Source organism: Ambystoma mexicanum, chromosome 2p (assembly GCF_040938575.1).
Source record: "Ambystoma mexicanum isolate Mex_15411 chromosome 2p, UKY_AmexF1_1, whole genome shotgun sequence".
Taxonomy (NCBI): Eukaryota; Metazoa; Chordata; class Amphibia; order Caudata; family Ambystomatidae; genus Ambystoma; species Ambystoma mexicanum.
Genome location: NC_090923.1, coordinates 705,642,246 through 705,658,337, shown reverse-complemented (window position 1 = coordinate 705,658,337; position 16,092 = coordinate 705,642,246).

The window sequence follows — 16,092 nt, the reverse complement described above, 5'->3', positions numbered from 1 at the left end:
CTTGGGCCAACCATAGTACCCTGAAGGATGCTTTAAGGCAAAAAGGCGGGGACAGGAAATCAGGCTTACAGGACTAAGGTCTATGGTCGTAACAGCACTCCCCCCTAAGGCCCCTCTCAAGGTCTAACCCGGGGTCACAGGGCCAGGCTTAGTCGGATGGGTGTGATTGAATCTTCTGACTAACCTTGGTGCGTGCACCTGATCACTTGGTTCCCAGGACCTATCCTGCGGCCCGTATCCAGCCCAATCCACCAAATAATACAATTTGGATCGCGATACCTTAGAGTCCAATATCTCTTTCACTACATACTCAGGCTCTCCATCTACGAGAACTGGGGCTGGAGTTGTTGACAAATAAGGTTCCGACTTTCTCTGGTTTCAGAAGAGAGACATGAAACACGGGATGAATCTGCATGTTTGCGGGCAAAGTTTGTCTCATGGCGACTGGATTAACTATCGTCTCAATAGTATATGGACCCAGGAATCATGGCCGGAACGCCCTTGGCCCTTTTGTGGATATGTGTTTGGAAGCTAACCATACGGAATCCCCAACCTTGTATGTAGGGGCTTCCTGCCGGCGTTGATACGCACATTTTTTCTGTCTTTCTTTTGCAAGGGTAAGGTGCCGACAGGCTTCTTTGAACGCTGTATGTATTCTGGTGTGCAGAGATTTAACACCGGGAATTCCCAATTCCCTGGAAATATCAAAGTCCGATGTTCGTGGATGTTGGCCGAATAGAATGTAAAACGGGGTTTGTCCGGTTGCTGTGTGAAGGGAGTTGTTGTATGCATATTCCGCAACCCACAACAGTTCTTTCCATGTGCCTTCGGATTGGTGAAGCAAACACCTCATGTATTGTTCAAGTGTCTGGTTGGTGCGTTCAGTCTGGCCATCCGTCTGGGGATGGTGACTGATGATAATCTCACATCTATTTGTAATGCGGAGCAGCATTCCCTCCAAAACTTGGAAATAAATTGACTTCCCCGGTCTGATAATAATACTGATGGTAGTCCATGTAATCTCACAATCTGCTCTAGGAACACCTTTGCCAAGGTAGTTGCCATGGGTAATCCCTTCAGGGCGATGAAATGCGCCATCTTGGAGAATGTGTCAACCACCACTAAAATGGTATTGTATCTGCCACAGGGAGGTAAGTCAGTAATAAAATCCAGACTCAGCCTGTGCCAGGGATCTGGGGGTACCACTAAAGGGCGCAGAAGTCCTGCAGGTTTTCGCTTTGAATTCTTGTTTTGTGCAGAGGTTCCACAGGTGGTTACATACTGGATAATATCCTTTCTCCAAGTCGGCCACCCATAACCTTGTTTGATCTTGGCCAATGTCTTGGTTAATCCCGGATGCCCTTCCAAAATAGCGTCATGGTAATTAGCAATGATTAGTTCTTGTTGGTCTTTCTGTGGTAAATAAAACGACCCATATAAAAAGGTAAACCATCCTTAATTGTATGACTGGCGCTGGTCAAGGCCCATTCCCGTAAATCTTCTGGGCTTAACTGGTCCCGTATATGATTCCTCAACTCATCTGATGGGGATGTGGCCACCAAGCCTACAATCTTGTCAGTGGGTATAATGGAGACGGGCTCTGGTAGGGTGTACGCATTATCTTCTTCCCCCAGACATGACAGCGCATCCCCCTTTCCATTCCTGATTCCTGGTCTAAAGGTAATTACGTAATCATATTCTGCAAAAAACAGAGCCCACCTCAGCTGACGTGACAACTGGGCCTTGGCTGAACGGAGGTACTGTAAATTACGATGGTCGGTGATTACGGTAACTGTGTGTCTGGACCCTACAAGGTAGTGTCTCCATTCCTTGAAGGCGGCTTTTATTGCCAAGAGCTCCTTGTCCGTGATGGCGTAATTTCTTTCCACTGGAGACATTTTCTTGGAGCAGAAGGCCACAGGATGCAAATGCCCAGTTTTGGGATTTCTTTGTGAGAGAACTGCTCCCATGGCAAGATTGGAAGCGTCGGTTTCCACTATGTATGGAAGGTCGGGTCTGGGATGCTACAAAACTGGTGCCAACGTGAATAACTGCTTGAGGTCCTGAAAGGCCCTTTTGGCTTCATTAGTCCAGACAAAGCGCTGATTTTTCCGTAACAGGGTCGTAATGGGATGCACTATTAAATAGAAACCAGGGATGAAACGGTGATAAAAGTTTGCAAAACCTAAAAAACTTTGCACTGCTTTTACAGAGGTTGGTGAAGGCCAGCTGAGTATCGCATCCACTTTGCAATTATCCATCCGAATGCTCTGAGGGGTGAGAACAAATCCTAAAAGCTCGACTTCGCTGACATGGAAGGAGCACTTCTCTAGCTTGGCGTATAATCGATGTTTGTGCAACCTCTCTAGTACTGCTTGCACATGTTTGATATGCTCTTTTTCGGTGGTAAAATAGATTAGGATGTCGTCAATGTAAACAATCACACAGATGTCCAACAAATCCTTCAACACATCGTTCATAAAGCTTTGAAAGGCCGCTGGGGCGTTACAGACCCCAAAAGGCATCACCTGGTACTCATAAAGTCCATACTTCGTCCTGAAAGCTGTTTTCCATTCATCACCACTTTTTACTCGTACCAGGTGATGAGCCCCCCTGAGGTCCAGCTTGATGTATATTTGGGCACTTTTCACTTGATCCAATAATTCTGGGATCAGGGGCAAGGGATACCTGTTCTTAACAGTTACTTGATTCAGTGACCTATAATCGATGCAAGCCCTAATGTCTCCTTATTTTTTCAGAATGAAGAAGAGGGGCGAGGCGGCTGGAGACTTAGATGGCTGAATAAACCCATTTGCCAGGTACTGATCCAAGTGCTCCTTTAGGTGCTGGTTTTCCTGCTCCGTGAGCGCATAGATACGACTGCAAGGCACTTGCGTGTCTGGAATAAGGTCAATCTGGCAGTCATATATCCTATGCAATGGTAAAGTTTCTGCCATTTCTTTTTTGAACACATCCTGATTACTAGCATAAACAAGGGGCAATACCCCCATTAGTCCCAATGTTACTTGGCCCCTCGGGATGGTGTGAACTGCTTCTACTGGTGACTGTGGCTGGTCCGCATAGCAGGATTGTATGCAATCATTGGAAAAGGACAGTTCCCTGGCTCGCCAGTCTATGCGCGGATTGTGAGCCTCCAACCAAGGAATCCCCAGAATTAACTGAAACTGCGGAGCACTTATTAAATCGAAGGTGATGCCTTCTCTATGGCCGTTCTGGCAAAGGAGCACTACCACATCGGTGGTATGGGTCACTAATCCAGAGGACAGTGGCGAACCATCGACGGTAGTAATACTTTCCGTTGCGGCTTTAAGACATATAGGTAGGCCAGTCCGAGCTGCCAGGTTCTGATCTATGTAATTACCTATAGCTCTGCTGTCTATGAAGGCCTCTAGGGTGTGCATTTTCGACGGCTGGTGCTGGTTGATAAGAACCACCGGCATGGCGAAATGGGAGGTATGCGATTCCTTCTCTTGGCTCGGCGGACGGACCCCTACGCTTGTCGAGCGCTGGAGTTTTCCGAGTGAGGGTTATTTTCTTCTCTTTCCAAGGCACCTACGGTCTTCCGGGGCGGTTTTACTGGACATTCGCGTAAAAAATGGCCTGCCTTCCCGCAATACACACAGAGTTGCTGTTGCCTTCTCCTTTCCCTCTCTGTTCTGGTAAGAGGCCCCCTAATTCCTCCAAGTTGCATGGGCTCAGGTTGGTTCTCGGGAGGGCGGGAAAGATTCTCTTTGGGTCGTAGGTAGGTTGTTGTTCTCCCCTCAGCCCGTGCCCTATCAGCGCTTCTATCCTGTAGCCTATGGTCTAGTTGTACTGCAAGGTCTATAAACTCAGCACAACCATCAGGCGGGTTCACCACCTGGGCTAAAACATCTTTTAACTCTCCCCTCACACCCCGATAGAATAAGGTATTCCTCTTTCCTCAGGCCAATTGGTCTCAGCAACTAATCGGTTGAAAGTGGCTATATACAAGAGCAGGTCTTAACAGCCTTGCCGCAGTGTCAATAGTTCATTGTCCAGAGCATGACCCTTAGTGTGGCGAGCAAACAGCTTCTCCAGCTCTCTCTGAAACCCTGCAAAGTCTCGTAGCATAGGATAATCCCGGTTCACTAAAGGAACGGGCCAATGGGCCGCACTTCCCCCCAAATAAGACAAAAGCTACCTTAGACTGGTCATTCGGAAATAACCCTGGTTTACATAAAAAATGCAAACGACATTGATTGACAAAGGTAGCAAACTTTTTGGGGTCTCCTAGAAACCGCTCTGGCGGGGCTAGAGGGACAGAACCAGGGAGTACAACCTGCATCGGGGCCTGGGGTTGACTTCGTGGCAGTGGGGATTGGCTGGCCTGACTAGCGAGGAGCTGCCTGGCCAGTTCCTCGGTACGGTCCCTGTTTACCACTACTTCCCTCCGTAAGGCATTGGATTCTTGGCGGGCTGCATGTACCTCTACTCGGAGTTCCTCTAGCAATAACGTTAATTGGTCTGTGTCTGAGGTTTCCATGATTCCCAGGCAGAGATTCAGTAAGAGGCTTCATGTCCTGTAACGCTCACCTTTGCTCTGCAGGGCACCAGGAATCCTCCCCTAACGTATCCACTGTATGACTGGAAACTGGCCTACGGATGTGTATCTGAAAAATAATGTGCAGGAATGTTAAGCTGCTGCGGGGGGCAGATAAAGACCACCACCCAGTACCACGCGACCCCGACCTCCAGAACCCTCTCTCACCTGTATTACTGTTTCAGTAAGCTCTCCATCCTGCTATGTCTCAGCAGGGGCGTCTTTCAATGCAGCCAGTTACTTCACTAGCTGTTTATTTGCCCAGTCCAGCTGTGGCGTGTAAGTTCTTTAATGTCTTTGTTTCAAGAGGCAATCGGATGCAATGTCCAAAGAAAGTCTCTTGTAGATTTCTGTGTGTGGTTCTGTGTCTTTCACAAACAAGGCCCTGGTAGAATTACATGAATGGTAAGCGTTGGAATGTTAATGTCTTTTATGTGCAAGTCTGTGCGCTTGCTTAATGTTAATACACTGTGGCAAGTGAGTGCTCGTGATTTTTCCTGTTGTTCACTAACCTTTCTTTGTCTTATTTGCAGAGAGCCACACTGTGCGGCCGGGATTCACCGTGGAGAGGAGCTCTCTGAAAGAAGAATGCCGAGAATGCGACTTCAGCCAGCTGACTGGAGGGATGACGTTCACGGAGCCGGAAGAGTCCTGAAGCTGCAGCTGATTCCACGACAGAGGTTCCCAAAGGAGTTGTTACAGGGATCGGATTCAGGTGAGCAGATGCTGGGAGCAGAAGCCGCGCACGAGCAGCCTGTAACTTGTGCTTCTTCTTCCCTTTGCAATACGATGCCGGGAGCATCACGCTGCTTTCGGCAGAAAGACGCGAAGCGAGCATTTGGTTTGGGCGTGGCCTTATATAGTATGCCAGCACACACGCCCACAAGACTGGCCTGCGCTCGAGATGCCAGAAAGGAAGTACCTCCATCTTGGGGGAAAGAAACACAGAAACCACAGGATGTGCCCAATGTTTATTCTTAACCCATTAATGCCCATACTGCCGATTCCCTCCAGTGGTTCTAACACGCTGCCAAGCCCTCCATGCTTTAGCCCACCTCGCTCTTACTGGTAACTTGGGACAACCATAGTACCCTGAAGGATGCTTTAAGGCAAAAAGGCAGTGACAGGAAACCAGGTTTACGGGACTAAGGTCTGTGGTTGTGACAATTGTGTCTTTTATTCCTTCCTCTGCTTCCCTAGGTAGGGGGTACTGCTTTACTCTGGGTAGAATGGCCCCGGGTTTGAGCTTCATCTTTACTGGTGTTATTTCGTGCAGTAACCCTACATTGTGTGGGCCGGTGGTCCACAGCTGCTGTGGTACTTGGGACATGTCTTCCTCAAAGTATGCTGGTGAAGCTTTGATCACTGCTACGAGGGGCAGTGACACCTCTCTCCTTTGTATCATGAATTCACAGGGGATTGCAATTTCCGTCACTATTTCCCCATCCTCTTCTGTGTCACCAAAAAGCTCCTCATCTGTCAAGTCTTGCAGGGCCTTATTGGTGTCAATGCACAGCACTGTTCTCCACTGGCATCCCTGCATATCCATTGCAATTACTGTTATTCTTTGGGATGACACTTGTACTGCATGAATGTCTAGGGATACTATGGACCCTGGCACTATTTCTGGGTCTGTGATTGGGCGGAAAATGAAATCTGAAGGCACCCTCCATTCATTCGTAATACAGCAGGGGTGCCCGTACAGTTGTTCCCCCCACTGTTATCTCTAGCTCTTCAGTCTATGGAGCATCAACCACCGCCCCATAGAACCCCTGCGTTTCCAAAGTCCGATTAGAAAGCAGGAACCTGCCTTCCTTGAGGCATGATTTTTCCGCTCCCGAATCCACCATGAAAATGAATTGTTTCTTTCCTATCGCCGCCCCTACCAGTGGTTCCTCTGCTGTGTTAAGGGTCGTCGACAGTACTGGGCACGCAAGTGTTCTCTGTGGGCTGTCCTATGTTGAATGCCATGGGAGCTCATCAATGTCAAAAACATTTCCTGTTCCCAACGCTGTCGCTCTACACGGTGTAGGTGCTCCATTTGCTGTGGTGTCATAAGTATTACTGCGCATGGGTGCAGTACCGTCATGACACTGGGGGTGTGGAGATGTATTCTGGGGAGGCATTGCATGCTCGCTCATATACCTCGGGTCGGGCTGGCTATCTCGTCTATTCACACCCATCGGTAACCCATAGGGGCTCCCTGGGTGTGGGTGTCCAATCTGGTGTCCACTAGCATATGAATTGTTGGGCCTACTGCGACATTCTCTCATAAAATGTCCCCACCTCCCACAGTTCCAACACTGTTCTTGCATTCCCCCTCGGGGCCCTCCGTGCCCTGCACCCCCCTTGATCCTCGGAACCCTCCTCTGTTACCCCACCCCCCTCTCGATAGCCACTGTGGTCCCTCATACTGATTTTCTTCTGTCCACTGGTCCGAGCCGTTACCTGTCCAGTTTACTGCCATTTGCATTGGTATTCCCATCTCTCCATCGTCCTTCTCCTGCTCCCTTACTGGTGTGCTGGTTGCTGCTACTGTACTGACCTTCAGCAGTTTACTCTGTACTAATTTAGCCTCGTCTGCCAACCGCTGCTGCGCTATCTATTTTTCCTTCTCTTTGATCCTTTTACAGTGGTGCACTATAATGCTTTGAATGTGTCCCTCAATGCATCCCACACGTGTGCTCGCACTGTGTTAAACGAGGCCCCATCATGGCGGTCACAATATAATGTTATTCCGGAGAACCCCGCCTTTGCCCACCCTCTATTTGCTTGGTCTCCTACTGCAGATATCAGCAGGCTTTTAACATCCTCCACTGCCAAGGGCACTCCTGCTGTGTGTTTCTCAAATGCACATATCCACTTGCTGGCACCACCCGACAGTGGGGGTAGCTGTTTGAGCAGGTTGGCCTTGTCCATTTGGGCCCATGGTATGTAGTTTGGCCTTCCCGCCTCCCTGTGAATTAATGGCAAGTGTAAAATTGCCCCCCCCCTTTTTGGTACTCACCTTCTTTCCTTTCTTTCCGATCGCTGCCATGCGCCCTGTTCTGTTCCTTAGCCTCCCCGTCCTTTCTTCCATGGGAGACAATCCCTCCCCAAGTGAGGCCCCACCGGTGGCAGTACCCAACTTCCTTTCCTCTTTGTCTTGCTCCTCTAAGTCGCACCAATATTCTTCCTCCCTGTCTGATGTCATCCCTCCCTCTTCTATCTCATGTTCACTGTCAGCTGTGCATATCTCTATTATTTGCGTGGGGGTGTTGTTTATTCAAAACAGTATCTCTCCCTTCTTCCATCCATCTTCCCCCACCCCTGCACTCGGTTGGGGTGTCCCATCACGTTCTACCCTGGGGTGAGTGACCCCCCTTGTTCTACCATTGCCCTTAGGCGGGACAGCTCAGACGAGCCATTGTTATTCGTGAATCTAAGTTCTGTGTAATCTTCTCAATGTCGATTGTGGGTGTATTGTTACGCTCACCTGGTATCCACGTGGACGCCACCCAGCCAGTTGGTCGTTGGTGCCCTTCCCAATGATTCCCTGGTGTGGTCTCGTTGTCAATGGGATTCCGCCTGGAAATGAAGACTATATTAGGACTGGGCAACCAAGGTAAGTTTTCCCCCACCTCCCTTGTGTTTCCAGCCCCTCCAGGTTCTCTTCTCACCTGGTGGTCCGAATTGGTGGGCTCTCCGTCCTGCTCTCTGGGCAGGGGCGCGTTGTCTTTTGTGGGCGCAGCGGTCCAGTTACTTCACTGACTGCTGCCCTTGTAGTGTCTTTCAGGTAGGTCTTATTGCGATTGATGGCGTCGTAATTCTTGCATGCCTTTTCTCTGTTCTAAATGTCTCTTTTTTATCTCCTTAGGAGCGCGGAGTGTCCGCTTGGAGAACTGGATATGCTGGTTCTCTCCGGGGGATGATGGCGCGCTATAGCGCTTTGATGCGGTAAGGAGGTGCTTTGCGTAGCGCAGCGATGTCTTGTCCTCACTGACCTGTGCTTTTCTCTTTTCGTAGGTCGCGGTGAGTTCCCAGCGCAGTTGGAGTTCCGGAGCTGTGCCGGCCGAAAAGCTACCAACCAGGTAAGTCTTTAAGCGTTTTGTGGTTGTAATGTCTCCACTACCTCCTTTAATGATGTCTTCCTCCTTTTCTCAGGTCCTTCGATCCGGGCGGTGAACTCCACCAACAGAGCTGCCCAGGAGCTGCGAGCAGTGAAGGATGATGAATGCAGGTAAGATTCTGCTGCTAACGATGTTCTTGGTTTTTCTGCAGGTCCGGAATTCACCAGGCTCGTGAGAAAGCTGGACACAGTGAGTGTCACGTTGCTCTAAGCAAAGTAACGCGAAGCGTGTTGTCTTGTTCGGGTGTGGTTTAAATAGCCACTGTAAAGTAGCCCAGGTAAAGTAGTCCCTAGGCCACCACACCCAAAACACTAGACCGCATAGCTTGGTTCTACGAACCAAGCTATGTGGATGCCTCCATGTTGGCGGAAAGCCTAAATAAAGTAGTTCCTCAAGCAGATGTCTTTCCTTACTGATGAGCCTGGCGCCAAAGGTGCCAGGACTGGCCCCAAGAGGGCCTGAGAAGTGGATGCCAGGCCTTATTTGTGATACGAGCCCTGATTCCACCTGGCCAATGAACTTGCCAGTGGGAATCAGGGCTGAGGGTCGTGACAGGTACTCACCTGTCCTGTTGTTCCCTGACTCTCATATGGGGGTGGTGCTGTGGTAGCTGGCTTGAGTATGGAAGGCGCTGTGGGTTGTGCTACATATACAGGGTCGGTATATCCTTCTGCAGGTACTGGCTTTTACAATAAGGGATATACGCGTGTGACCTCTATCGTCTTCTCATTCTGTGTGATTGGCCCTTCACTGCCTGTTGTTGTCAGGGGAGATGCATTATGCTCGCTACTTTTCTCTGGGGGCCCTTCCTCAAACAGCCGCCACAGGTCCAATATTTCTCTCCTGTTTTGTAACTGTTTCCCTTTATATTTAATGGACAGGCAAGTGGCAACCATATCTAGTACCGCTTTGTCAAAAGACCCTCCTTGTGGCCAAACCTGGGGCAGTCCTTCTCCCTTCAACTCCATGACCCACTGGTCGTGGTATTTATTATCTTCTCTGCATACCCTGGCAGGGTCTTACAAATATGGGTGCAGATACACCCATTGTGTTTTACTACCTGCGTAACTCAACTGACACTCCTGATCTAGGTTCGTACACTTCTCATATGACCGGCTCAATGTACTATACAATCCTTTTAATAAAAAAACATGAATTGTTCACTTACTTTTCAATACTTCTAGGCTGCATCAATATAAGTACACCTATGTTCATGCACTGTCAAATCTTTTCATTATTGTTCGTGTACAAAACAACAATGTTTTCCAAAAATAGGTCAACACTTAACAGTTTACACATACAACAGAAAACATAGACAACATGGATTGTACTTCCCTGACCTTACCGTTGCTAGTACCCCTCCTACCCCTGCTTAATCACACTCCCCTAGAACAGTTCTCTTCCTGTTACTTTACTTCAGTCCACCCAAGAGGGATAGAGATAGGTAAGATGAAGTTGGAAAAAAGTGTTTCTAAATACTACTCCAGGTCTTCCTTTGAGACCCCTACGTATCCTCTTTTACCTTATTTTTCCCACACTCATATATCCTGTACTAGTCGAGATAACACTATGCGGCACCACCTTCCACCCCCCAACGGAGATAGGATCCCGTTTAACCTCTTTTCACCTTGTGCTCTGTCATTGTCCTAATGGCCATATGCGATAGAATAAGAATAGAATGGAATATAGAGAATAGAGAAAAAGACCCAAACCCCCAGGACGTTTCCCTCTTACACTTCAGATTTCCACACCCTTTTTCCCCAAATTATGTTGTTTGTCCCAAGACCTCCTAATCTAACTTCCACCCACCTTTCGATATCACCCGCACTTGATACTCAGGTGTCCGTCTTGATTCGAGACCCTCTGAACCCGATCGGTCAGTGCGCTGCTCCTTGCTCAAAGACCACGCCCGGCTCCGGCGAGTTGTACGGTGGGTTTTGTAAAGGGGGATCCCATACCCTCTCGCCCTACTGCGTGTGCACGTCTCGGTGTAGCGGTTGCTGTTGGAAGCTAGCTCTTGAGGGAGCGTGCTATGGGTCAAAGCACAGGGACGTCTTGTGCCAGAAGGATGTAAAAGAACGCTATCAAATTGGGGTAACCAATGTAAGTGAGTGGCCCCAAAAATACAGTTAGTTCTCCCAATGGAATCAATAAAAACACATCCCAGGAGGGAATGAGACCAAGACCAAGTGCTGGTGGTATCTAAAATAGGGCAAGCAGAATATACTCTGCTCATGCCGAGAGCGCTCTGCAGAAAACATATTACAATACAATTTTATTCAAGGAAATCATCATTAAGCTGATGAAAGGCCTAGTGGGCACATAACAATTGGGATTGGTTCCGAAGAGTGGACAGCTATAGGTGCTATAAGGTCAGCGGCACTTGATTGGCTTGAGGGCACGTGATGAGATGACGATGCATTCTGGGTCAATCGGTCAGCTGGGCTCATCGAGTTGGTATGCAGCAGCAGCAACTTGCAATGTTTCTTTTTGTGAAAGAAGTAACCGTTTCACATTTGCCCCTGTGGCCACACACTGTCATCAATTCACTACCATAATCTGTTTGTCCAGTGAGCTCAAAGACTTATAGATAGCTTAAAACACTTATGAAAACATGGTTCAAAGGCGGGTTATTTATTACTTGCCATAGATTAGACATCATCCATCAAATACTGCGCTTGACCTTTTTGGACTATTCAGGATACACTAAGGGGTAGAGCTCATGAGGTCACTGTGTGGCCTGGAGTGTCCAGCTGCTAACAACAAAGATAAGTCTAATATATGGTTGGGACAGCTAGGTCACATGAGGAACATACCATCGTGGGCATACATGTCATTGTGTGGGGGGTTAGTGGTCAGATTTCCAAACATTGTTAAATCTCTGCTAATCTACCAAGACATCATGAAGAGCAGAGGAGAATCGAAACCTCTTTGCGGTGTGGTTCCTAAATACACAATGAAACAGGGCCTTCAAAACACAGTGTTACACGCAGGCTTTTGCACATGGCTTACTATATTGCATTCTGGTCCTACTGGTTTAGAGTATACTATATTTACCATCTGACTAAACTCTCTCATCACAACAAAGAACTTATCAAGATTCATCTTGCATTAAAAAGCAATTCATGTCTCGGTGGTTTGTGTGCGCAGCTTTAGCAGAGATTGTGACTTGTTGAGAGTGATTAGCTGCTGTGATATGTTTACTCAATATTGTACATATATTTACATTTGAACTTATGAAAAATGAGGTAGTTTAGTGCTGGTGTGTACAGTATTATACTGATTAAGTATTATACAATTGCAACCTATACCTATAAACATTCTTTGTACTATATGTTAATACACATCACACATTCATAATTTTAAGCCTTAACATAAGAACTTCTTCACACCCAACAGACCCCGGCCATAAAGAGCACCATCCTTATATTTTTTAGGACAGGGTCGACAGTCAGGAGTGACCCTTGCATCCATTTGATCATGCATGTCCTCAACCTGCACTTAAAAATGTTGATTGTCCTTAATTTGAGTATGTCTAATTATGTATTGTCCCCGGTTACTGTTCCATTTACTCCCTTCCACAATATGGTCAGAATGTCCATCATGCTCACTCTATTCTAAGAAGCTCACAGCTTCCTGTCAAATGTGATTTCTTATCTAACATACTTTTTTTGTGATCAAAAAAGCATTGTTCATCCTATTCATCTTCTATATATATATCCATCGTAATATGCTGCTAGAAGGTTTTGCACTAAGCACTAGCACTTTATTAGAAAATTGCTTCTGCATATAGGACTACAAAACGTCACATAATTGCCTTTTTTCTTGATGTAATGGTTATAGGATTTTATCTATGTTTATACCACTATGTGCAGCGTCACTACGACGTAAATAATATAACCACTGCCCGAATTGTCCATGTTGGCCGCACGGCAATTTTAAATTATCAAAAAACATCTCTTTGATGAAATTGTAATTTAACTTCTATTGCATAACAGTTAGAGATTCTCTTGTGAATTGTAATAGAGGTCCATATGCATATTATCCATGAGGGCAGTATGAAATATTTTGCACTTTGCACTTTCTAAGATGGCGGAATGTAAATACTAGCATCTGTGTAAGTCACCCCTTTCTGTGTTCATCGATGTGTCATGGGTTAAAAGAACTCCCAGAATAGGGCAGAGTTACTGTGAACAAGCCACAGGCGTGTGGCGAAAACGCATTAGCTAGCCTCCCTGCTACTGGGAAGCCGTTTTTTATTGTAAAATTCATTGAATTATCATTTGAATTTTTAAAAAAAGCAAATTGTTGCAGTGCAGTCGTTCTCTGTTTGCCTTCCCTGGTTGGATCTTTGGACAAGCTACTGCTGCAGGATATTTTTTGGATTTCGTTGGTGATGGGAGTGCAGCTTCCTAAGAGACAGGACCATGCAGTCCGTGTTTGCTTTCTTTTTCATATATATATATATCACATGGCCACAGTATTGGCCATGTAGTTATGGTTAAGTTGGTGTTTCCATAGGAAGAGCACTTTTTGGGTGGCTTATAACTTCGCTCTCCCTGGACGAATCCTCACCAAAATTTGCTAAAAAAGTATTTGGGTCACTCTGAATTTCTTTGCAAAGTTTGGTGAGGATTTGTCCAGGGAGGGCAAAGTTATAGGGGGGGTCCCAAAACTTTTTTTTTTCCCATAGACTGAATGGGAACATTTTTTTGCTCGCGTCTACAGCCCAAACCGCTGGACGGATTTTCACCAAATTTGGACCAGGAGCAGCGGCTTGGTCCCGAAAGCGTGCTTTTGCAAATGGTGAAAATCCGTCCAGTAGTTTTTTAATAAATGACCAAAAAGTAGGTAAAAAAAAAATAGTGATATCTGTGTCCGCTTTGCGGACACACTTCCCTGTTCCGTCGGCGGACAGTGTCCTGATTGGTCCATTGACTTGCGTGATGTCCGCGGACATGCAATGTGTTCGCTGACTGGACGGCGTGGAGCGTTAATCGCGTCAGATTTTCGGTAGGGCCTGCCACCTTGGATTCGTGGACGTCCGCGGACAGTGCAGTGAAACTTTGTTCAAAATGTGTATTTAGTAGAGTGTGTTGGTGTGTAGGAGTGTTTGAGATAGGATGAAAGTTGTGTTTTTTATGTGTTAGACGTTCTTTTTGTGTTCGATTTGTCTGCGGACATCACGGGTGTTCTGAAATGTTCTAAATAAACTGAATGGGGGATGTTCTGAGGACTCAAAATGTGCCCGTTTTGTTCACAAGCAAGCTGAAACTGTTCTAAGAACACGCGCGGTGTCCTAAAATATTCGCAAATAAACAAAATAAGGGTGTCCTGAGGACGCTGTCCCTATTGTTCGTTGTCAAGTTGAATGTGTTCAAAGAACACTTGCGGTGTCCTGAAATGTTTGCAAATACACAAAATGGGGGTGTTCTGAAGACGTTGTTGAACACTCACTGTGTCCTGAAATGTTCGCAAACATGAATGGGGGGTTGTGGCTGGCAAGTTGAATATATTCTAAGAACACTTGCGGTGTCCTGAAATGTTCGCAAATAAACAAAATGGGGGTGTCCTGAGGACGCTGTCCGTATTGTTCTCTGTCAAGTTGAATGTGTTCTAAGAACACTCGCGGTGTCCTGAAATGTTCGCAAATAAACAAGATGGTGGTGTTCTGAAGACGCTTCTAAGAACACTCGCGGTGTCCTGAAATGTTCGCATGTAAACAAAATGGGGGTGTCCTGAGGACCCTGTCCGTATTGTTCTCTGTCACGTTGAATGTGTTCTAAGAACACTCGTGGTGTCCTTAAATGTTCACAAATAAACAAAATGGGGGTGTTCTGAAGACGTTTCTAAGAACACTCGCGGTGTCCGGGGAATGTTTGTAGGGGGTGTCCTGAGGACGCTGTCCGTATTGTTCTCTGTTAAGTTGAATGTGTTCTAAGAACACTCGCGGTGTTCTGAAATGTTCACAAATACACAAAATGGGGGTGTTCTGAAGACGTGGTCGAACACTCGCAGTGTCCTGAAATGTTCGCAAATATGAATGGGGGGTTGTGGCTGGCAAGTTGAATGTGTTCTAAGAACACTTGCGGTGTCCTGAAATGTTCGCAAATAAACAAAATGGGGGTGTTCTGAAGACGTTTCTAAGAACACTCGCGGTGTCCGGGGAATGTTCGTAGGGGGTGACCTGAGGACGCTGTCCGTATTGTTCTCTGTCAAGTTGAATGTGTTCTAAGAACACTCGCGGTGTCCTGAAATGTTCGCAAATACACAAAATGGGGGTGTTCTGAAGACGTTGTCGAACACTCGCTGTGTCCTGAAATGTTCGCAAATATGAATGGGGGTTGTGGCTGGCAAGTTGAATGTGTTCTAAGAACACTCGCGGTGTCCTGAAATGTTCGCAAATAAACAAAATGGGGGTGTCCTGAGGATGCTGTCCGTATTGTTCTCTGTCAAGTTGAATGTGTTCTAAGAACACTCGCGGTGTCCTGAAATGTTCGCAAATAAACAAGATGGTGGTGTTCTGAAGTCGCTTCTAAGAACACTTGCGGTGTCCTGAAAGGTTCGCAAATAAACAAAATGGGGGTATCCTGAGGACGCTGTCCGTATTGTTCTCTGTCAAGTTGAATGTGTTCTAAGAACACTCGCGATGTTCTGAAATGTTTTCAAATAAACAAAATGGGGATGTTCTGAAGACGTTTCTAAGAACACTCGTGGTGTCCTGGAATGTTCGTAGGGGGTGTCCTGACGGTGTAGTCCGTATTGTTCGCTGGCAAGTTGAATGTGTTCTAAGAACACTCGCGGTGTCCTGAAATGTTTGCAAATAAACAAAATGGGGGTGTCCTGAGGACGCTGTCCGTATTGTTCTCTGTCAAGTTGAATGTGTTCTAAGAACTCTCACGTTGTTCTGAAATGTTCGTAGGGGGTGTCCTGAAGATGCTGTTCGTATTGTTCAATGGCAAGTTGAATGTGTTCTTAGAACACTCGCGGAGTCCTGAAATGTTTGCAAATAATCAAAATGGGGGTGTTCTGCGGACACTGTCCATATTGTTCGTTGTCAAGTTGAAAGTGTTCTAAGAACTATCGCGTTGTTCTGAAATGTTTGTAGGGGGTGTCCTGAAAACGCTGTCCGTATTTTTCGCTGGCAAGTTGAAAGTGTTCAAAGAACACTCATAATGTCTGCAGACATTAAAAGTTTCCATAGACCATAGTTGAAATGTTTGACTCTATGGATGTGATATGCTGCAGTGGTTGTGGCCAGGGCATAGAGTCTTGGGTGCATGGCCCCATGCACCCAAGACTCTATGCCCTGGCCACAACCACTGCAGCATATCACATTCATATTTGCTTATAACTTTGGGTGAAAAACAAATGTATAAGGAACAAAGGTATTAGATACTA